Here is a 24626-nt window from a genome sequence, read left to right on the forward strand (position 1 = left end):
ACTCCCCTGAAAGCAGTGAGGCCTCCAAAGCTCACAGTGGACTGCAGGGAGCAGGCTCTGGCTATCTTCTATGTCAGGAACTTGGGAGAAAGGTGGAGGCTTATCAAAGAATCATAGAATTGTAGAGTGGGAAGAGACCCCACGGTTATCCAGTCCAACCCTCAGCAATGCACAAATATCAGCAAAAGCATTCAAGGAAGGAGAGTTCATGACCTCCCGAGGGAGACCGTTCCCTTTCAAGCAGCTCTTACCACCAGAAAGTTCTTCCTGATGTATTTTAAGTTGCATTGAATGTCAGAAGCAGTGGGCCCTCTTTGCTTCCAAATGCCAGTATCATGTCAGGCAAGAGTCCTCCTCTCAGGAGAGGTAGGATCAATAGCAACCAGGCACATGAGAAAGGGCCTTTTCTTCAGTGGCTCATTCTCTGTCTTCGGAATACTTTCCCCAACATCTTTTTGACACCAGGCTAAGGATTTACGCTGGCTCCCTTGGCCAATAAATCAAGATGAGCGCCACAACCCCAGAGTCGTCCACGACTGGACCTAATGGTCAGGGGTCCCTTTACCTTTAAGAATTTAAATATATACATACACCCATATATTTGAATGTTGATATCTGTCCTTCATTTTCTCAGTGGGTAGTATTTGGCTGCTTGCTCCAGCTCTGAGGGCCTTCTGGTGGTTCCCTCACTGCAACAAGCGAAGTTACAGGAAACCAGGCAGAGGGCCTTCTCGGTAGTGGCGCCTGCTATGTGGAATGCCCTCCCATCAGATGTCAAGGAAATAAACAAATATCTGACTTTTAGAAGGCAACTGAAGGGATGTTTTTAATGTTTGATGATTTATTGTATTTTTAATATTTTGATAGGAGCTGCCCAGAGTGGCTGGGGAAGCCCAGCCAGATGGGTGGGGCATAAATAAATGATGATGCTGATGCTGATGATTAGTGATTATTTTATGGCAGGAAATGTGTGCTTTGGGAGATGCTTCATCACCATCATAGAAGCCCAAAACTCTTCCCAGTATTTATAGCTCAGTTGATTGTCATGGTAAACATATAATGGTGGCCTCTCCTAGAATATTGTGCTATATCCAAAGAAGTCTAGTAATGTTTTTACATGAATGCATATTTCCTAGAAGGATGATTTCATCCACCAATCGCAGCGTTTGATTGGTGGTCAGGTCTACTGCACCCATTCAGAGTTTACATTTTCCCACGTTTGCAATTGTCACCTAACACTTGAAATAACTTTTTCCAACTCCTAATCTTGCATCATATAGAATTTTAATAATCCTTTGGAAAGTTACCTCACAGTGGAACTTGTTTCTAAGTAGAGGTTGTTAAGACCAGGCTGCATGTAGGATTCCTATCTCGTTCATCCTTTGAAAAAGCTTCATGGTGTCCACTTTACTTCCACTTTACGGAGGCTTAAGTCATAATAATATTATATGTCTCCATAGCCGAGTTTGGATTCAAACCTCTAGTCATGCATTTGGCTCCTGTTGCTGTGCACAGTGGTGTCAATTTTTTCATTGCCATTTCACAATATTGCTGCATTTCCATGTGGAGAATCTGAGAACCGGGTTTTAAGTCCCTGCTTAAAATATATGTGCAGAAATTCTCATGAGAAGGGATGGTTGAGAGTGTTCCCCCCTCTCTTTCTTCATAGTGAACTATCAGGTGAACTTCTTTTAAAACGGAGAGTCACATTACCCAAAACATCAGGAGGAGCTCCTCCTTTTTGTCCCAGAGGCAAATGGAAAAGCATCTCAGGCACGTAGTTCCCTTAGGTGTACCTGTCTACACATTTCTCCCACACCCACCCCTTCTTCTTTAGTCTGTTCTTCCTATCCCCAGGATCCTATCAACAAAAGAGTTAGTCATCTAACCAACTGAGCAGCATTTATATTTAAAGGTGGAAAGCATTGCAAATGCAGCAAGTCAATGACTGGCTACTTCAAATTGGTGTGGGAAATTCAGTCCCACCCCAGCCTCACCCCACCTTCCATTCCACCCAGAGGTAGAGCACATGCTCTGCATTCAAAAGCCCCCCAATTCATTCCTTGGTGTTTCCAGTTAGGGCTGGGAAGTTTGAGAAAGATTGCTTCATGAACCCCCAGAGAGCCACTGCCGGTCAGGGTTGACAAAACCAAGCTAGAAAGGTCTGAATTGGGTGTGTGTGTTCACATTACCGCCTGAGGGTGCAGTGATGTTGTGTACCTCCAGGTGCATTTCACATCAGCAGAGTTCCCTTAGCGTCTGAGTCTTTTCTGCGTGTGCAAGCACACCTGGGGGGCAGGAACATTTTTACACCCTGCTGTTGTGTTCACACTTTGGCAAGAGGTGGATTAGGCCTGGGCTTAAGGACTCCAATTAGTGTGAAGCTGGTTTGAGAAACAACTCATCAAGAGTTGTATTTCATAACAAAGTGCAGGTTGCATATGCATTTTGGATAATGTCGCATGAACAGGGATTAAGAATCCAGCGCTGGAAACGCAGTGAGTATAAAGTATCTTCCTCTGTTCTCCTAATTCTGAACCCTATTTTTCCCCTTGAAGATTATCAGGTGTGCAATTGGCAACAGAAACCAATCTGGAGAGCCATAGATTCCCTGTTGTCAGGATGTTGTCAGTGGCTCCCGACTGGTTACCCAGGAAAGTATAAAGACAAGGAAAAATTTCTTACCATCCTTTTTTATCTCAATATTTACAGAGAAAGGCTATAGAACTCAGCCTCTTGGATAATGGCATTGTCCCAAGTGAATCTCCACCCCCCACCCCTGTCTCTCCCACTTCCTCATTCATCACTTCTATGGGTGGTGCTAAGTGCCCACTGTCTTTGAGGTCTTTGCTCTCCTACTTTTAAGGCTCTCCAGGTTCTGGGAGACGGAGGGTCTGGAATGCTTTCCAATGACACCGTGTCAGCCAGCTGCTGCTCTGATTCTGCCTCCTCTTCCTCCTCTTCCTCTCCCATTATTTCCCAACTTTTTCTCTCATCTGCCTCTGAGCTGCTACCTCCCTCAAACCCCTGTTGTAAATTTATACTGTCTTCCTCTTCCTCCTCCCTGGAAGGGTCAGGAGGGGGAGGCAGTCTCCATCATTCTTTCTCTGCCCAGTCCCTGACACCTATCCCAGGATAATGGTGGTGATGATGATTTATTAATTAATTTAGTTTGTATACCACATTTCATCCAAAGATCTCAGGATGGTTCACAGCATAAAATCACAAACTAAAAACACAAAGTTTGTTGCGCTTGTGATTACCTTATGCTATGTCCTGTAATTATCTATCAAAAGAAACATTTCCATAGTATGCTTTGTCAGAAAGAGTTTCTAAAACACAGAACTGTGAAGAAACTAGAAACCAGAACCTCCCAAGAGTTCAGAAACTAGAAGAAATCTGGAGTGGACCTCCAGCTGTCAGTGGATGAGGTCAGAGAAACCTCTTCCTCCCTTTGCAACGGCCACAAAAATCTGTTCGTTTCTGCACCCACCACTCTCATCGCTGTGCTTCCCTCCACCACCACCCCATACCTCAGCTAGAGATTCAAGTTTCTGAACTTCCCTGTGTTAAACTCCGAAGAATGAATAAATCTGAAAGGTGATGCTTATGCAAATGTCATGTTCCTAATCTGATCAGAAAACGGAGTCAAGATGGAGAGGAGGTAAGGCAGGGAACATTCAATACAAACTAATTGGCATCCCGTCAACACTGCTGCCCTTTCCTGAGTTAGCAGCTGCTTTTACAATACGGTCTCTCCTTTTTTCAAAACTCCCAATTCCCCCTCCCACTGAAATATCTGTTTCACATTATTTTCCCCAAGATAAACTGCCTACATATTTCTATGCTGAATCTCACACTATTATTTCCTGCCCATATGGTGTCTCAGAAACCAGGGAGTCATAATAGGAGTGACAAAGCATTGTGAGAAAAAGCATCAAGCTGCGTGCTTCTTTTTTTGTTTTTTACAAATGTGAATTGTGTGCTGTTGGCGGATTCTTGTCGTTGTCTTGTTGGGCTGTGTATGTGATAAAGGGGAGCCATACCAGGGTGAAAGCATCTTCTTCTGTTTGCACCCATGTCAGTTTTAGTTTATTGGTCAGTTTTTCTAATAAGGCTGTTTCCCATACTATTTGGTACCATTGGTCCATGCTGACTCCTGACAGGTCTCTCCAGTGTCTGGCTATGATGTTTCTGGCTGCTGAGAGTAGGTGGGTTATGTGCTCTTTATGAACCAAGAAATCTTTAATAAAAAATATGTAAAAATAAAATATAATGTGAATTGTGTGTCTGTATCTGAGTGTGAATGAAGGAGAGGATGATCGAGACAGGGAGTAACCCTAACCCTAAAAACAGTCGGTGTGATTCTAAGATGCAAATAAGCAACTCCACGCATACATCCAAAGTTTGGGAAGATTATAGGGAGAGTGAAATGTGAATCCCTGGGAGCGGCTTCTAGCACAACAGAAAAATTGAAAAGATACAACAGAAATTAAAACACAACCTTAACAACAATTTAAACACTGATACACACATCATACGTCCCTAAAAGGCATCATTGACATAAAACCAATTTACAATTACCAGCCAAAAGATCCTCTAATCAGTTTGCACCATCAAATGCCTGGGAGGAAGTCTCCTGATGCAGGTAACCCCTCTGCCTCACTCAAACTTAAAGAGTTGCTTTTGGGAACTGTACTCACCCACATGGGAAACTTACAAGGGGTGAAAATATTCACATGTGTGTCTTCACTGCTAATAGGGAGAGGCAGATTAGAACAGTGATTAAGAGCACAAGCATGCCAATAATCACAAAGAAGCCTCTGTCTCAGCCTCAATCCCACCATCCCACTGTAACATGGGGAAAACAGTGCTGCCAGAGGTGGTTTTAGGGTGGCGCAACAAGTGTGGTCGCCCTGAATGCTGCGCTGCAGGGGGCACTAAAACAGTGTCTCAGAATGGAGCAGGTTGTGCGTCTAATTTTAGCGTTGCACAGGGCGCTGCTGAAAGTTGAGAACCCTAAGACCGCCACTGATGCTGTCCTACCTTGTATGGTTATTGTACATATTACAGAATAGCGTATGAACACTGAATGCCTGAGCTGGGAAACCTGAGACCTGGTGAGCAAATGGGCTCCTGCAGCCTCTCTACCTGGTCCTCAGGACTTTCACTGCCCAGCCACAGCTTTTCTCCCCAGGCCACACCCACTCACCAGCCCTGCTTTGCACCCTCCTCAACTGTTTTTGCCTGGCTGGAATTTGTCCTTGAACTGGCCTAGATGGAGGATAGAGGGTGATGTGTGAGTTTGTGGAGAAAGAAACAAGGGGCAGCAGCTGTGATGGGCATCCTGTCTTTACTCACTGTGGTTTCATGGGTCTGCTGGTCAAAGGGACGCACCCAGAAACCTGACCTCAAAGCTCTCCTGAGCATATGAATGTTGCAAGGTGTAGACTCAGCAGGAAGTGCCATATGACCATGTGAAGTGTCTTATTCTTCTCTCCACTCCCCCATGTCCTCCTCATGGCTATGAGTGGCCTATGCCACCCCCATTGGTCATGAACAGCTTGGCTAATATGTCCATTAGAGCAACGTGCGAAGACTTGTCATGGTGATGGGACCAAAGAATGACAAATTTGAGCATTTTGATTTCTCTCTACTTACAACAACAACAACTTTGTGCCACCCTCACTGCCACCTTGCCCCTCCCCCTTCTGGTAAGCAGCAGAGACATATCTGCCAGAAATTCAGGTAAGCACCTCCTCGCTTTCTGAGCAGCACGGATTCCACAAGGAACTTCCATCTGGAAGATCCCTTCATGGGAATGCACAACTTTTTTTTTTTCACAGATCGCCTGACATTGCCATTATCAAAATGCCAAAATACTCGTTTTTCCATTCGACCCAGATTTTTCCCTCACCATGGAAAAACTGAAGTAAAACTAGTCCATTTCAGATCAACAGCCTGGTGGTGATGTAGAAATCCATTAGCACATTTTCACAAGCAGGTTTCTCACAGAGGTAGTGATGTTTCTCTGGGTGAACCTATTGCCCTGCTCCTGGATGTTTTGTAGCCCAAATAATACAAGCATTGCCTATTTTCACTGAGTGCCAAATGCTGTGGGCATGTCAGAATTTCAATAAATCCATTCTGAGGTGCCATTATCTCATGATCTAAACACATGTGGGGAGTTACCTTGGAGACTGTAAACACAGTATATACATTGGGATTTAAGATAACACTACAAGCCTTCTCCATGTGGATTTAAAAAAGTAACAATCTGCATGCACAGGTACAGAAGTACTTGTTGCATTCATGTCCAGAGCAGGAAATGGTAATGGAGGGTGGGGAGTAATGGTTAAGGGGAGGGGCCAGGAATCATCATATGCAAACATTCCACCCAGGACCACCCACTGGTGCAGACAAGAGACTGTGGAATCCCTAAGAAAAATCTAACAGTAAGAAAGCGTGTTGACAGTCATGTGCCAATTCACTCCTTAAAGCTGAATCAGAGCAAACAGCAACAGAAAGAGTGCACAGACACAGAGCTTTAATACAGAGACCTGTGCCTGGAAAGAGCAAGGCCAAAGGTAAATGTGGATAAGCCCAAACACTATTTTCCTCCTGTGCTGCTATTGTTTATCACTGCTGCTTGTAAAAAAAAAAGTCAAAAGGTTGTCTCACTCCTTCTCATGCAGTGTGCCACACTGAAAATTGCAATTCAAAAGGCGTGTACTTTTTCGGGGTGGGGGTGTTAATTCACACAAACTCATGAAATTGCATATGGGTGAACTACTGACTAGTAGACTGAGCCTTGTTCCAGAATCCAGAGCTTTTAAAATCCAGGCACTACAGATTCCATTGGTAGTTCAAATTATTTGTCCAGAAGACACTTGCGATGATTGGTATTGCGAGCCCCACATTTTCAAAACACATGACTTAGCTTCCTGAAATCATGAGATGAAAGAATAACACTTGATGTTGTTTTCATTTATCTCCTAGGTTCTGAGCTTCCTTGTTCTCAAACCTCATCTTAGCCATGAGGAGTAGAATTTTCCTCGTCCTTTGTTGAAAATTAAAATATTGTGCAAAGCGATTGGAGGCTTTGAAACCACCTTTGCCCAAAGGCAAGCCATCATCAATATTGAATTACGTTGCCATCACTGAAACGACTTCCATTTCCCAGCTATAATCCCTGCTCTGGGATTATTTCTTAATGAAGAGCAGGGTGTAAATCATCTAAACAAATGAATCAAATCAAATTATAGCCGTGTATGATCCTGCAGCCCAAAGCTAAACAGTAGTGAGAGATGGAAGCACATCGAAGAGACCTGAGTATCAGTTACATTTCATTCACATTTAGAAAACTCTGTGAAAGGGATTAGCACTCTATTACTATTATTAAACTGTGCTGGGAAAAGATGACGTGTTATCCCTGTGTCTGTTTTTCTTGCATGGGAGGGATGTTACCTTTGAAAAACTACCAATAAATAATTTTTTTTAGAAGAGGGAGGGAAAGAGAGCACTTGGGGCCACCCAGTTGTGCACCTGCAGAAAGGTGCTGGGCTTGCATTTCTTTCTTTCTTTAAAAAAAGGCCATCAAGTAGCAACAACAGAAGCAACGTGTTATAGAAAACAAGAAACCGAGGGTGGTTTCTAGGCATGTCCTGTCTCATAATAGCACCTGCTCATGTGGCATCTGTTTCCAATGATAAATACAGGTGGCACCTGCTCAGGCTCCTCCAAGGCTTAAGTATAGGCTCAGCATTGCCTGTCTTTAGACTGGCAGGGCCAAGAAACAGCAAGCTGCTCCCTGCTAGGGGTGGGGGTGGGAATTCCATTCCATTCACACTGAAAGGTGATCTTACCTCATTGGCACTCTTCTGGGGCGATACATTAACCACAACGCAGGCACACTTTGAAATTCACACTTCTTTGAATTTTGGAAGAAGAAGAAGAAAAGGTCCAGCAAAATAATGTGTGCAAAAATGCATCTACTGGGCTAAAATGCCTATAAATGGGAAATGGGGGGGGGGGGGAGGAATGGCATGATATTAAGGGAAATGGTTTTGCAAACATGTGCAAAATTGAATGCAAAATGTGTCTGTTGGGAGAAATTCACACTAAAATGTCAAAGGATTATTCAAAAACGTCTTTCATTGCAGACAAGACTGCGCTAGATGGAGCAATGGTTGGATTTGGCAGAAGGCAGTTTCCTGTGTTCCTATAAGCACAGGTGTGCAAAATACAGTGGTACCTCGGGTTACAGACGCTTCAGGTTACAGGCGCTTCAGGTTACAGACCCCGCTAACTCAGAAATAGTACCTCAGGTTAAGAACTTTGCTTCAGGATGAGAATAGAAATTGTGTGGCAGCAGCATGGGAGGCCCCATTAGCTAAAGTGGTACCTCAGGTTAAGAACAGTTTCAGGTTAAGGATGGACCTACAGAACGAATTAAGCTCTTAACCTGAGGTACGACTGTAGGGTTGGAGAAAAGCTGCAGGGAGGGAGTTAGAAGGGGGAAATTGGAGGCAAAGGAAGACTCAACTATTCTCCTCTTGCTTTTCTGATGGAAAACACGCCCTCCCAGCCTTGTTTTGGCAAGGTGATGACAGAAAGTGTAATTCCACATAAGTGAGTAAATTTCTTCTGAATTGTTCAAACTGTCAGCCATAGCTTACCAGAAGCCTGGGAAGTGTGAGATGTGAAAGGTTTTGTGGAAGAAGGCACATTACTGGGTGTTTTAAAAAACACTGTTTATTACTGTGCATGAACTATGCACAAGGTCTGGAGATACCCATGTGATACAGTGTTTTGCAAAACATGTGATGCCCTTCAGAACATTGCGATGAATTGAATTTGCCATGCATGACCCTTTGGAGCGAGATATAGGAGCTTTTATTGAGGTCACAGGAAAAAGAGAATTCCAGTTTTGAAATCTGGGATGTTTAGCATTTTTTCACTCTCCACAGGGTCCCTTGGTTCTGAGATGAAAAGCAGTTTAGCATCACATGGATAGTTCATGGGCCAGTTTTAGTGCCATGTAAATGATCTCCTTTCTAAGGACATTAGATTTCTAAGTCAAAGAACAGGGGAATTTCCTGTGAGTAGCACCATTGGTTCACTTGGCTCTGGGACCCTGCGTCAGTTTTTCTACACACTGAAAGGCAGCAAGGGATGAGGGAGCAATTCAATTCATTTAGCATTCAAAGGTAAACTTACCAAATCCACATATTCCACAGCAATGTGTGAACTGAAACACAAGCAACCTGCAAAATTGTGCACTTCCCCCGGTTTTGCAAGGCCGTTCTCCAGCCAATCAACATGTAGAAAAATGGATACATATTAGAATAAAGTCTGCATATAATTGCACATATTAGTGAAAATAACATACAAAAATGGCTTGTGTTTATGGGCGTAGTTGTTGAAGAAATTAGGAGAAATTTGCACTAAACTGCTGAGGAATTTTCATGGATTCATGCGGAAGTGTGGAGAGATGATTTCAAGCCTGGAAAGATGAGGGGAAATGGAGAGAACCGAAAATTTAGAGATTATTCCATCCCTATTCCCAGCCCTAGCAGGAGATGCTGGGGACTGACCCCATGGCCTTCTGCTAGGAAAGCATGTGCATGAATTCTGCTAGGAATGCATGAATTATGGCCTTGCTATGTTCATGACAGGAGCACAGGACTGCCCAAGGGAAAAGCTGCTGGAAGGAAGCAACTGGAGCTGGGAAGTGGAACAGTGTGGACTTAGCCTTCTCCATGCTAAGTGACCTAGTGATGACTAGCAGAGGTGTCATCAGTTCCATGAAGTGTCCTCAGTCCAGTATAAAACACCATAACAAACTGTATCTTGTACGGCTAGTAGATCACTTATCTGTTGGACACAGTTTGTACTTCCAGCTGACATGCTGACCTTTCTGGGGCTTATCCTGCCAGAATAACTCACAGACTAGCTCACATTCTTCTTGCCGTGCTGCTGTTGCCTGCATCCTGTATCTCAGGGTCAAACGAGGACAGCCATCACTAGTCCGGCATTCACATGGCTTGAACATATTTACTTGGTAACTAAGGGGTGGCTGGGCGGTTGGCTCTGTAAAGCTGCCCTTATGAAACTGGGTTTCAGGAGAAGCCAATATAATACTTTGTGCAGGATTGCACCTGCACCCCATCCAAGGAGTAAACCAGACCCAGGAGCTTTTCCAGGGTCAATGTGAAGGAACTGAATTACAATTCACCATGAGGTTCAGTGCTCTCAGGTGGTGCAATGGACCAGCGTGTTTTGCTCTTTACCAGAAGGTTGGTGGTTCAAGCCCACCCAGGGCAAGATTCCTGCATTGCAGGGAGTTTAACTAGGTGACCCTCAAGTTCTACGATTTGAATTTGGGATAAAGGATGTGGTTGTTGTTAATTGGGTTATCAATGCCTGGATGTCTTTGTTATCAAGAGCAGCTGCCTGTCCTTTTTCACCCGTAATTTCTTTCTGATCTCATTATTTATAGTAGCCACCCCCTCCAGCCATGCCTATATACACCTGCAACTCAATATAATGCTTTGTGAATCCACCAGTGGCCTGCGGCCAAAGAAAGTTTATGCGCTAATAAATTTGTTAGCCTTTGTTGTTTTTAGTCTCCACTTAATCAAACTTGCACATTCTTCCCCTTTAAGGGAGAATCTCTGAGATTTAAGGCTTGTCCCCTTGCCTTTGTCCTACAAAATGTCATATTCTCCCTTTCAAAGTGTGGATTGTATCTTGACAAACAGTTTCCTGGTCAAGTTTGTCTGCTCGTTCATCCTCACCAACCTCCTTCTCCTCCCGTTCACAACCACACAGCAACCCAAGGCAGCCGCGATAATTCTCCCTCACAGCAAAGGAACACCAGGGAAGAATTTATGGATGTTCTTCTGAGAAGGGCTAAAGCTACTGTACATCAATAATTTCTTCTCACATGACCACACGCCAATCTCAACACGTGTTCCAGCATCCTAAAAGGGACTTCTGGTGGACCAGCACAGTGGGCTAGAACAAGAAGCAGAAGAAATGCTTCCAGGAAAAAACAAGTATTGCTACTGAGGCACATTCAGTGCATAGTATAGTGTTAAATACCATGTATCAGGTTTGGGGGGTGGGGTGGGGAACATTTCCTTCTGGGCCAGCTTCTGAGAGATTTGCATGCCAGAGGCAAAGATGGGAGGGGCGAGAGATGCAAGTTTGTGTCATTATTTATTTATTTAAGTAATCGACGACTCGCCTTTCGCATGCATCTCACGATGATTTGCAAACATATCATAAATACATTTTTTAAAAAATAAAACAGTACCAAAAAACTAGGATAGGTTTAAAAACAAGACAAAATAAAGAGATGCAGAAATCTTGTGCAGCATGCGTTTTGTCCCGTGGGCTAATTTCTATGCTCTCTCATGCATCTGTCTCTGTCCTGCATCCTGAAAAGCAAGAGTCTTCAAGGACACCTTTCCAGCCAAGCCAAAACACTCAAGCGTGTTTCGAAGCAGGACTGGTGAGGGGCGTGGCCTGCAAGAAAGCAGTGTGCCTGTGAGGACTGCAATGTTGGGAGAGTCCCAAAGGCCAGATCTAGAGGCCTGGAGGACTACCCTCTGACCCATGCGTAGACAAACTAAAGCCCGGGGGCTGGATCTGGCCCAATTGCCTTCTAAATCTGGCCCGCGGACAGTCCTGGAATTAGCATGTTTTTACACGAGTAGAATGTGTCCTTTTATTTAAAATGCATCATTGGGTTATTTGTGGGGCATAGGAATTCATTCAATATTTTTCCAAAATATATTCCGCCCCCCACAAGGTCTGAGGGACAGTGGACTGGCCCCCTGCAGAAAAAGTTTGCTGACCCCTGCTCTGACCCCAGGGTCTGAGATGCCACACCCCCTGGTGCAGTAGACTGGCAGCAGGGACAGCATTACCTTCCCTGGTGCACACCTCCAAGGTCCCAACTGCTAACCCCTGGAGACTCCTGGGCCTCCTCCTCACTCTCACGGCCAGTTTGCTTGCCCTCTCTGAGCCTGCCAGCTGTGACAAGAGCAAAGGGGTGAAGCGCCCCACTCCTCTTGCCTTGTGCTGTCCCTCTGGGCAGTTCTGCATCTTGGGCCCAGTGGGAGAGGGCAGGGAAGCTGTGAGAAGGTGAGGTGAGTCCGCTCAGAGTGGAGAGTGGAATCGCTGGGGGCACCTTGCTCAAACCCCCAAACCTGAAGGCAGCAAGGAATTAGCATTGTGCTGCAGGTGGCACGGAATAGGCACTCCACATAGAGACATCCAGGCCACAGAAACCAGTCCTCTGCTTGTGGGAGTGCCTTCAGGAGAACGCCACGATGGACACACCCTGCAGCGTTGGACAGCTTGGCATTCCAAGGAGTCAAAGTGCATCTGTCCCCTTGTACTTCTTTCCTTGAACAGGCGACGTTCCCGGCATTGTGGCCAAGGAGGGTGGCGTCAGCTTAGTGACTCACGAGGACATCGCCACCCAATGTACCCAGGCAGCTGTTGCCCTGTTTGTTTATACTGGATGTATCCCCTTTGCATTGTTACCACATCTGTAACTATGTTTTTTTATGGTTGGCAACCATTACTCAAGATTTACTAAACAGACCTGGCCAGGGTGTCTTCTCTCTGGTGACTCACCAGGCTTGTAGTCACTCCTTTCTGTAGCGTAGGCTGGGGTCCCCCTCCTCTTGCTGCTGCTCCTGTTGCATCAAGCCATAAAAGAGAGAGGGAGGGAGGGAGAGAGAGAGGCTTTGCAATAGCTGGGTCCCCGCCCAGAAACTTCTGGCTCACTGCCAAGCAAGCAGGGCGTAGTATATTAAAAAATAAATAATTTTTTTTTCATGAAAGCCAGACTGATTCATAGAAACTCTTCTAAAGCACAGTCGAAAAGACACCACCCATCCCAGCACACCAGCAGGGGAAACTTATAACCCTCGCCAGCCAGAGCACTCCCTTCACTGCAGCTCTGAGTTTCAAGGCAGCCGGAGTTCAAGATCACAGCTCCTTCTGCAAAAGACCTCTTTCTCTAAGGTAAGGATGCTTCCCAACAGAAGCTGACTGTGCCTTGTGGCTGTGCAATTTTGTCTTGCTTGGAGCTAGCACCTGCCTTTTTTCCCTCTCCTCCACTTTCGGGCTCGCAAAGTTTCAGAGAGTTTGGAGAGGGGGGCAGGCTGTCCTTGATTTTAATGCACTCACCCTGTTGCTTTTTAATTCATTTGGAAGATCCCTCTCCAGCAACATTTCTTGCTGGCGTCCCAGACACTGGACGCAGGCTGAATTCCTTGCAACAATTAGAATATGGGGGTTCACTTAGAAGAGGGAAGTGGAATGAAGTGCCTAATGGGTGGCTGTTGCAGAGAGGGGAATTGCTACATTCCTATATTGTGACACGCATGCATTTGCAAACCTTGCGGGCAGGTGAAAGTCAAAATCTGAAGAAAAGTCAACTGAAGGAAGGGCCGGCACTTGCCACAAGGATGACCACAATTCAGTTACTCTGAAGAAACAGGTTGTGAGTTGCAGCACAACCCGTTTGTTTCAGAGTAAATGACTCTGCTCAATATATTGTCCCTGCACTGTGTAGAGTGAGTCTTCTTCTATTGCATTGGCAGGTCTGGTCTGTGAGACTTGGGTCCCCTCCTGAGCCCTCATAGTTAGAAGGATTTAACTTGAGCTGGGAAGATTCCCAGCTAGCAAGAATGATGTTGAATACGCCCTTTCAGTTGGAAAAGTAACAATGGTTTTTAAAGTGGGGGCGGTTATTTGAAGTGGGGTGGATCTACACAGATTGGAGTGTCTTAACAGGTTGTAAACTATTGGGCTGGGTGTGGAACTGGAACACATAGCTTAGCGTGGCTTCCTTTCCCCAGAAATTCCTCTGGGGAAGGAAATCCTTTAAGGGCCATCCCTTAAGAAACTTATATTCCATTGATTGGACTGAAAGAGTGAATTGGCTAATGGGCACAACAAGTGCATTGTTTGAATGCAGATTGTGCCACGCACGCGCAGTGTTTTGCAACGCAGATGGCATCGTTGTCACGAGCAATTTCTACATGCCTCTTGGTGCTCCTGCCAAGTATCACCTGTGCAGAGTGATAGCATATTTAACTGGCAAATGTTATTAAATGCTTTGCACCCAAGGCAGTTCAGCACTTGTAGACCTTCAAATAGAGGGATCTTTGTTGCATTCCAGTAGTGGATCAAACAAGAAAACATTTCAAGGATTATATTACAGTTCCCCACCTCCATCTGCTCAGAAGTAGGTCTCACCATGGCCATTTGGTCTTACTTAGGTAAATATGCATAGGGCTGCAACTTTATACTCACCTGTCAAAAAGGCCTCTGGTTATATAGCAGCGTTATAGATCTTTATTTATTTTTTAATGAAAGATTATATATATGTAACAGAAGTGGTGGTGGAGGAAAGATTTTGTTTGAATTGACTTGCACACTGCCTGAAGGAATGCAGCTTTCCCTAGGTGTGGCCCATTTCAACATGTTTCCAGGGAGGGGAGGGTTCTCTCTCCTCGCACAGACAATAAAGGGAACAAAACTCCATTTGGAGGAAGAGATGACTCAGTTTGCCCCTAGTACAAACCAAGCTGGCCCTGTTAAGTATTCCCTCCAGCAGTTCCATCCAAGTACCTGGAATGATCCAAACTTTGCCTCCAGATTCATCCAATGCTGATAGCAAAAAAAATATAAATGCCCAAGAGGTGGAATGGGCAAGGCCCATTAAGCTCATGCTTAAACGTAGATTGCTTCCAGATAACACAGCACAGCAGAACCCCCTAATTAAATGGGCAGTTATTTAGACTTTCATGATAATGGTCCACAATATCCTTGGCATATGCTTAGCCTATAGCATGAATATTTCACTAATGCTCGGGATCAGCCATGTTGTGCTAGCTAAGGCATGCCCACCAAGTAAGAATTATGACTTCTGCTTTGAAGACCTAGAGGTGCATCGCGTCCTGTGGGTTGCATTCCAAATAGAATGCTTTTCTTTGTGCATGATGCCTTTGATCTTCTCTTGCGCACGTTTGTGCTATTAAGAACAAATATATGTGTGAATGATAGCTGGTGCTGGTTTTATGTTTGCATTAGCAGGTGTGGATGATGCAAAAGGCCCTTCTGGGCTCATGTGTGGAGAAAAACCACACCTTTGCTTTTTAACTCCGTTGGAAGGGTAGGGAACTTCCACCATGGGCCAAAGAAGGCTGATGGAGTCAAAGTTGGGAAGGCTCATAGACAAATACAGTGGTACCTCGGGTTAAGTACTTAATTTGTTCTGGAGGTCCATTCTTAACCTGAAACTGTTCTTAACCTGAAGCACCACTTTAGCTAATGGAGCCTCCTGCTGCTGCCACGCCACTGGAGCATGATTTCTGTTCTCATCCTGAAGCAAAGTTCTTAACCTGAGGTACTATGTCTGGGTTAGCGGAATCTGTAACCTGAAGCGAGGTACCACTGTAAGTGGGGCAAATGTTTCAGAGCTTTCTTTCCCCCATCCCACCTTACTCCATATGTTTAAAGCAAGGCTTGATCAGTGCTAGATGGACTTCAAGAACAGGAGAGATTCTCTCACAAGCCGGGAAATCCTCCCCCAGTTGGATCATGTTGCACATGCATCATGTGCAGTGTGCCCATGATTTTGGGCGGTGTACTGCACGTGCAATGCCATGTGATGGAGGGCTTTGTGTGGCCATGAAAGCTGTGGTTGGGCATTCTGGAATGTTTCAGGTGACTCAGCCTGTGGTGTGTAGGAGGGGAAGAGAAGATGGTGCTTGCTCAAGGAACCTCACATGGCAGGGAGAGGGACCCGCCAAATCTGCTGCCTTGCCTGCCACTTAGCCACAGCCCTGTTGGATCAGATCAAAGGTCCATCTATTCCAGCATCTGGTTCCCACCAGTGGATAGTCTGAGATACCTCTGGGAAGCCCATAAGCAGCACAGGAAGACAAGGGTTTTGTCAATGTTGTCTCTTTCCAGCATCTGGTATTCATTTTGCAGAGATACTGCATCTGAACATGGAGGTTCCACTTATTGCTCGTGGCCAATAGCCACTGATATGAAATTACAACTATCATTATTAGTCAACCAGATCCCACAAGCAATTAACATAAGGCATCAGTCCTCAGCTAACTGGCAGTCTAAACCTTCCTCATTAGCTTATGTGCTTGTTAAGATCTTCACCAGTGTGGAACCTACTGCCAAAGGCAAGTGACAGTTCTGGAAAAGGCCTTCTCTGTGGTGGCCCCTCAATGCTGGAATGCACTCCCCAGGGTTGCTTGTCTGGCATCTAGGATGATAAGTTACAGGCACTACTAGATCAAGAACTTAAAAGAAAAATTGCCCAGGCTTTCCCCCTGGCTGGTAAATGAATAAATAAAGGGGGGGAATATGATTCTAACTATTTTATAGTTTCTCTTTTTACTTTATTTCAATATTAATGCTGCTTTATTTTAATATTGAAGGCTGGTATTTGTTTTAGTGACATTTTAATTGATTCTCTGAAACATTTAAATGTAAACATGGAATATAATTTTTAAACAAATAAACCTTTTTTTATAGGTTCTCTGTACTCGTTCCACGCAGTTTATTTCTAAAAAGAAATCCATAATTTATGTTTCTGTTCCTGGCATTTCAAAAGTAGGATGGGATAAAATCTTATCACCAGCCTTGGAGTGCCGGGGTATGGCCTGAAGGCATGTGAGGCCACCACCTCGCTGAAGCAAAGCAGGTTTAGGTCTGGTCAGTGCCTGGACCACTTGGCAACCCCCATATATGTCACCTTGGGCTGCATGATGCCCAGAGGGGTAGGATAAAGAGGAAGAAGAAATACAAGAGCACAAGTGTAGATCTAGGTTCGTATTTGGCTCTTTAACTTGACTGCACTTTATGAAGCGGGGCAGAGGCTATGCCTTTGAAAGACACGAAAGCCTTCTTTCTTGGTGTCTTGAGAGGAGATTCAATGAGTACAAAACTTGGTGCAACTGATTCAGAGCAAGGCACAGCAGAAATATGACTTCCTCGAACTGTACTATGGATAAGGAGAAGGTACTTGAACTCCACATCTGAGCACTCCACCAACGCACAGCAGGCTCAAGCCATTAGCATTGTACTCCCTTGACTCTTCCTGGAAACAAGTGAATGCAGGATCACAACCCTTCTGTAAGAGACGCAGCCTTCCAAAGCCTACTTGAAATGTTCTGTATAATGTCTGTCTGGAATACATCCTTGAGCTCTGAAAATGCCTCGTTTCCCTGATGGAAGACAGCGTGCGTTGTCTGAGAATGTGTGGAACTAGCCTGCTAGGTGACATTTACATTGGTTGCCCTGCCCACTTTTGTCTCTTTCCTTGCCCACCACTGCCATGCAGCTCTCAGGTGTTTCAGGTAGGACTGTTACAGCTTTAGCACTCGATTGCAGCCAACAGGCTAAGCTACAGCGTGTGCTTGGTTCTGGGGGTAGGTGTTGTGCCCATGAAAGTTTTCTCAGATTGCAAATCTGCCCATGTCTTATGTGACATCAAGACAGGTACCTCTGAATCCATTTGTGTGTGTGTGTGTGCAAATGTCTGTAGCCCAGGTCATCCTATTACCTTCAAGAAAACAGCAAAAGCATCTTTAACTTTGGTTTAGTTTTCCTAGTTGGCAGTGAGGGAAGGAGAGAGATTTCCAGCAAATCAAAATAGCTTCAGCCATGGCCACACCCTTTGTTGTGAGGGGGAAGGATCACCATCGGATAAGGGCTGTTTGGGAGGGGCATTTTTTAATTGACTAAAAACATTTGCATCAGGATGGATCTGTATTTTTATGCAAACTGACCAGCCTAACATATGGATCTCCAAATTGTGTAATGAAATCTGTGGCTAAAAAAAAAAGTGTACTAAGGTATGTGAAAGGAAAATGTAATTTAGGGTAAGAGGCTTATTGTACATTGCAATACAAATGTGTATTTAAATGGGGTTTACAATGCTCTAAAACAGGTGTTTCAAACATTTCAAAATATGCGTTTAAATATGAAACGGATACATTTTCGTATGTGGTATTTGAAAAGAAGAAATTCATGGGTTAATGTGGACACAGAGCAGAATGAACACATGTGATACAGCAAAAGACTGATCTGTCTGCCCCCTAAGCTTGCGTGGGCTTTTCTTTTAAATCAAAAACGGGAGAATGTGGACTCATAGTTCCAGCCGGACACACCCTATTTCCCCCCCTTCAAGACCTCTTTATTACTCTTGGGAGTCCTCTGTGGTGAGCACATGGGCTGGCTGGACTGACACACCCCGTGATAAAAGAGAGCAGAGTGCAGGCACATTTTTTCCATCTTACAGAGTCAGGTCAGAGTCTGAGAAGTGCTAAAAGGCAAAATGCTGGCATCCAATGTCCATGGGTGTGATGTGTCAGGGCTGTGGTCTTTCTAAGGAGAAGGAGCAAGAACCTATGGGAAGGGAGATGAAGTGGCAGCGAGGGGAAAGGAGACCAAAGAGCAAAGAACTGGAGGACCCTAGCCAGGAACACAGAGTGTCACAGGAGTGGAAGAAGCTTAACTGGCTACTTTTGCAGTTACAGTACATCCGCTCTGAAACTAGATATATCTGTTGCAGGCACATATTGAGGGTTACTTTGTGTGCATTAGCTACCTCTCTGGGCATCCTCCAGCAACCTCTTGTACTCGTAAATCGCCTCTTGCAATCGCATTCCCACCCGTCCCATCTTTACAATATATCTTTTCAATCAAAATGGGGATTTTAAAACTTGAGTTGGAAATGGAACCAGAAGGTGGCAATCCTCCTGGATGCATTAGGATAATAGGAAACGGACTTATACAGAGTCAGACCATTGGTCCTACTAGTGCAATATTGTCTACACCAGTGTTTCCCAAACTTGGGTCATCCCTGACCACTGGTCTTGCTACCTAGGGATGATGGGAGTTGTAGTCCAAAAACAGCCAGTGACCCAAGTTTGGGAAACACTGGTTTACACGGACTTGCAGAAGCTTTTCCTAGATCTTGGTCAAGAAACGTTTTGTAAGCAAGGACTGCCTGAAACCCCGGAGAGCTGCTGCCAGTCTGTGTAGACAATTCAGAGCTAGAGGAACCAGTGGTCTGATTCAGTATAAGGCAGCTTTCTATGGTTTCCAGCCCTACCTGGAGATGCCAGGAACCTGAGACCTTTTGCCTTGAAATCACGTGCCCTGAGCCTGGCTTTCAAAATTACAGAGCTGTGATCTTCTGCCTGTGTTGCTGAACCAAACACCCCAGGGGAAAGTCAAGCTAGGGCATCTCTCTACGGACAAGTCAAGCTAGGGCATTTCTCAGGCCACTGTTGAGATTTGCAAACAGCAGCCAGAGGATTTCCAACTTTGCAACTGGCATTTCCAGCTGTGCCTTTGACAGCTGCTGGATGTTCAGCAATTATCAGGTTTTCATGGCATGAGGAGAAATGTTCTCACCTGCTAATTACTGCATATCAAGGCACTCTTAAAGCAGGCTTGGTTGCAGGCAGCATCAATAAATTCAATGCAAGACATTATTATTATTATTATTATTATTATTATTATTATTATTATTATTATTGTTATTATTATTATTCTTAGCTTTATTTTTATTTCAGGCTGTTGACTGTGCTGGGCATAAATATTGGTATACATTTAAAAAAAGACAGACTAGTAACTGTTTTTGAGGACTAGTAGCTTTGCAAGGCTATCTGAAAGGTAAAACTGCAGGAGTCTGGTTTAGAAATTGGCAACTCTAAGCAGAAGCCAGGTGGCAGTTTTGATGAATCAGGAGAATAGTTTATTGCAGTCTTTGGAAATCTGCTCATATGTTATGACTTTTTTTTCATGAATCTTTTCCTGGTCCGCCTGAGAAAAATGAATCAAATCTGTTATGAAAACATACATGTTTTTGTTGCTCTGCCCCAGTCAAGTCAGAGGTGGAGTGTGTGTCTGTATTTGCATGCTTCAATCAGGCCAGTAGCCAAAAATCACATACCGTATTTTTTGCTCTATAAGACTCACTTTTTCTCTCCTAAAAAGTAAGGGAAAATGTGTGTGCGTCTTATGGAGTGAATGTGGGCTGCGCAGCTATCCCAGAAGCCAGAACAGCAAGAGGGATCGCTGGTTTCACTGCACAGCGATCCCTCTTGCTGTTCTGGCTTCTGGGATTCAGAATATTTTTTTTTCTTATTTTCCTCCTCCAAAAACTAGGTGCATCTTATTGTCTGGTGCGTCTTATAGAGCGAAAAATACGGTGATCTGTTTCCCATGAGCCTTCCTAAAACTACCAGAGATTGACTGCATTTCTCAATTATGACTTGAACCCACCATGTTTTTTCCTTCTTACGATTCTAATTCATGCCACCAGGAATAGCTCAGTCACGAGTCGTGGGTTCGAGCCCCACGTTGGGCAAAATATTCCTGCATTGTAGCGGGTTGGACTCAATGACCCTTGTGGTCCCTTCCAACGCTACCATTCAAGGAATCGATCTCTGACCCATCTATGATTCTACAGTTCTATGATTTGCACAACAGCTTTCATTTTAAAGAAATTCCTGGGCAGTTTGCAGAACAATGAAAAACATCAATATATAATGCAATTACAATTTTAAAAGCCGCTGTCAATTAAGTAGCATTGCTATCAATTATAGAAGCCAGAAATGCCACAGAGTGGTTTTTAACAGTGGGGGAAAGCTCAGGCAAAGAGATATGTTTTGATTTGTTGGCTGAACCAACCCACGGTCAGTGCCCACCTCATCTAGAGACAGACATTCTGCAACTTTTCCCCGCCTTTCCCTTTCTTTTTTTCTTGCCAGAACCCCAAATCAATGAGATCCAACCAGATCAGTCAAACCTATAAAGGGTTTTGTTCTCTGGGCTGGAGGTGTTTCAACCTGCCTTTTTCATGAAGGGATGTATGGATATGTCACCAAAGGGGCATAGGCCTCTCATGCTTCCTTGCAAAGTGTGGGCTCGAGCGCAGCATCTATGAGGTGCAGCCCTATCCTGAACATTTGGCCTAGGCCAGTCTGTGGGGGCCCATTGCCCTTCAGCACCCGGTCCCTGTCGCAACGCAAACACATTTCACAGTTTCTCTGTCAATGCACTGTGAAAGTTTCAAGAGCTCTTGAAGCTTTCTAAGCATGCAATTGACTATTTAAACAAAAAAAAAAAAAAAAAAAAACCCGAACCTGCAACACAGAGCCTTTGTTAATGCCTTGTGAGTGGCACATAAACGCAACTGGTACATAAAGGTGTTAGTGTGGGGGAGACACTTCATGCTTTTAAAGTGGGGAAAGACCTCTGGGTGGCATCCATTCATTGCTGCTGCTCCTGCCCCGCCTGCTCTGTGCTTCTGTTGCCCTTCCCTCTTTCCCCGCACAACTGGAGCCATGGCAGGGCGGGTGCAAAGAGGGAGGGAGGGAGGGAGGGAGGGGAGAGAGAGAGAGAGAGAGAGAGAGAGAGAGAGAGAGAGAGAGAGAGAGAGAGAGAGAAATAGATACAGTATCTTCCGCCAGCGGTTGCTCTTGGCTGCCTTCCAGGCCTCAGGCAGCTGCCTCTGCCCCTCCCTGCTGCCAAGAAAGCTTTGGAGTTTCTGCCGAGAGCCTCTCACACGGCTAGGGCTACCACCTCCAGCAAAAGCGATTTCCCAGCCCTTGCCTCTGCAGCGGAGATTCAGCCACTCTCCAAATGAATCACAGCCCCCGAGCTGGGAAAGCGAGAGACGTAGCTCATGTTTTCCACTCCTCCCCCTGCCACATGCGAGAGCAAAGCTCTTGCTCCAGTCTGCTGTTCAGAGACGGCGTGGCCCAGTCCTGTTAGGCAGGGGGCTTGCTCAATGGGGATTTCCACTCCTCCCCTTGGGAGGTTGTTGCCTTGCTTTATGGGGTTTCCCTTCGAGGAAACCTCTCCCCAGAACCAGCTGACACATGTTCGGTTTGGCTAAGTCCCTCCACCCGTTTGCCCTGTGTGTTTGCATATTCCGGGGCAGCTAGCACCCACCCAACCCCCAAAGCTATTGCATGTTGTGTACACAGAGGGCCTATTCAGAAATCAAAAAGCCCTTAAGGGTGTACAAACAGACTCCCTCCCAGGGGATCGTCTTGTTGAAAGACTCAACTGGCCAGGTCAGCTTGAAGGGTCAAGTGTAATGGGACTGGAACTATTTGGTTTATGTAGCCAGTAGCAGCAGCAGCAGCAGCATCACAAACATGCATTTATTTATTTTAAAGCATTTTAAAATGGGGCGCAGTGGCGTAGCGTGGGGGGTGCAGGGGGGCCGGTCGCATCGGGCGCAACATGGGGGGGCGCTCACACTCGCAGGTCTCTGCCCCTGCTAAAATCCACAGGTTAGGGGGCGCAAATTACTTGCCTTGCCTCGGGTGATGACAACCCACGCCACTGATGGGGCGCAGCCTCATGGCTCCAAGCAGCAGCTTTACAAAGATCTCAGCAAGAGCCTAGTCAAACAGAGCTGCAAGGAGCTCTGTGATCATGCAGCGTAGTTCCTTTCCCACTTTCTGCCAGCACTATTTTCAGATTAGCAGTGGGTTACATGGGCTGCTGAGATCCCAGCCCAGGGAACCCTCAAAATCCACAGCATTCTGAACAGAGATGAGCAATACAGTATTGGCTTCCCTCCGTTTCTCAGTTTTCCAGCCTTAGGTTCAATTCTTCACATTTCCACATCCGTTTGCAAATGACGATCACTGCGCCCCAACAAATGAGTCAGTGGGTGATGAGATCCTCATTCTGATTGAGGGGAACAATAACACTCATTTCCTTCCTGCTTGATGGCTGTGACTATTCAGGGTTTCCCAGACTTGGGTCTCTAGCTGTTTTTTGGACTACAACTCCCATCATCCCTGACCACTGGTCCTGGTAGCAAAGGATGATGGGAGTTGAGGTCCCAAAACAGCTGGAGACCCACATTTGGGAAGCCTTGGACTATGCTTTCCTGCCACACAAAGTTGCATTCTAGCAGGATGCAGACTTAGAGGTCCAGCCAGCTGATTTGCCCACCATTCCCATGCTGACTGAGAGTCATGGGAGTTGTAGTCCAAAGTATCTAGAGCACACCAGGTTGGAGAAGGCTGGTCTTCTGTGAGCAGAAGTGGCTCTTGGGTACCTGAGGCAAACAGACATCTTTCCCATCATCTTTGAACGGGAGATGCCAGGGCTTGAACTTGGGACATTCTGCACTAGCTCAGTTGGTTAGATCATGGTGCTGATAATGCCAAGGTTGCTGGTTCGATCCTTGTATGGGACACCTGCATATTCCTGCATTGTAGCGGGTTGGATTAGATGATCCTCGGGGTCCCTTCCAACTCTACAAATCTATGATTCTATGCATGCAAAGCAGGTATTCTTCTTCTGGGTTACAACCCTCCCTCTTTATTTCTCACACCACCAATGGTAACATGCTTTCGCCTGGAACAAAGCAGCAAAAGCAGGTCAGAATCCCTCTGCTCGTGCGCTGAGTTACTGAAGCCCCTGCTCACAATGCCCTTTCCCCAAGATATGAGGAGAAAATGACAGAAGTGACACTCACCTCTTTCCTTCCTTCTGTTAGCAGATGGTTGGCAGTGTGAGCTTAAATGACCCAAGAACCCTCGATGCAATTGTGCTGATTGCGAGATGAATGAGATGCTTTATTGAGGGAGGCACTCGGTACTTGGCATGTCACAAATCTCACCATGTATTGTCCTCTCGCTTTTGATTCATCACTTTAATTTCAAAATGTCCCAGCGCTTGATTTAAGCCACTATTACCTCTATTACTCACCCTGTGAATCGGAGTTAACTTTCAAACTAGTGCATCTTCCAAATTTTGGGTGGGGTGGAATGAAGCCCATTGCCAGAGGAGAAAAGCTACTCCCAAACCCTTCTTCTGGGATGTGGACCTCTCTTGCCCCTATTCTCCTTCTAGGTTGTGCATTACAGACACCTAGAGGCCTTGAGCTAAGTCAACCCCCCCAACCAGACCTTCTCTCCCTCTCCCCCTTCCCTCCACAAGCATCCACTCAATGGATGGGCTCCCCCTCCTAGTCTCTGGAAGCCTCCCAACTGTCCCTGTTTTATGGAAAGGATTTGATCACACTCTAGAAATGTAGGTTTGCATTGTTAAAGCGGATTCAAGCTCTCCGTCACAACAGACAGGAAAGTGATGATGGAAAAACGCACTGAAAAATGTGGGAAGGAGGAAATGAGTAACGGAGAGGCATATATAAGCACTCTGCAAGCAAATCAGGATGAACGATTCTTGTCATAATGGTCACACAAACAAATCAGAACAAATGTTTGAATAAAGACTAAGTGTAACCACTGTGCAAGCAAATGAGGATGAAAGGTCATCTCTTCCCACCAATCTCTTCTCTTCTATCTCTTTCTGTCATTCCTTTTCTTCCATTTTTCTTCTGCCCACCCCTTTTCCCTCTCCTCTCTCCTGCTTCTTTCTCTGTGTGTGTGTGTATTATGAGAGGGGTGGGTGTCCTGTTGCCTGAGATGGAGGAAGGAGACTGCATGGCTGGTTACTATACAGGTGAGATATGGGAAGTGGCGACTGAGAAACATTTTGCAGCACAGGAGCCCTGCCAAGTTTGGGAG

General features: G+C 45.3%; 2 protein-coding genes across 5 annotated transcripts in view; one reads left to right on the top strand and one right to left on the bottom strand.

Annotated features, from left to right (window-relative positions):
• Positions 1-24626, bottom strand: part of GSG1 (germ cell associated 1) — a 108056-nt gene that overhangs the window by 39536 nt on the left and 43894 nt on the right. For 2 of the 3 annotated variants that reach the window (XM_081928598.1, XM_081928597.1), the window contains one exon: positions 12620-12713. The exons of the other annotated variant lie outside the window; for it this stretch is intronic. The gene's annotated coding sequence lies outside the window, so the exon portion shown is untranslated. The remainder of the gene's footprint in view (positions 1-12619; positions 12714-24626) is intronic. 3 annotated transcript variants of the gene reach the window in all.
• Positions 12880-24626, top strand: part of EMP1 (epithelial membrane protein 1) — a 31235-nt gene continuing 19488 nt past the window's right edge. The window contains exon 1 of one of the 2 annotated variants that reach the window (XM_081928621.1): positions 12880-13044. The gene's annotated coding sequence lies outside the window, so the exon portion shown is untranslated. The remainder of the gene's footprint in view (positions 13045-24626) is intronic. The other variant, XM_081928620.1, reaches the window with a different exon arrangement.

The sequence above is a fragment of the Podarcis melisellensis genome (genome assembly GCF_964234715.1).
Source record: "Podarcis melisellensis genome assembly, chromosome: 10".
NCBI classification, from domain to species: Eukaryota; Metazoa; Chordata; class Lepidosauria; order Squamata; family Lacertidae; genus Podarcis; species Podarcis melisellensis.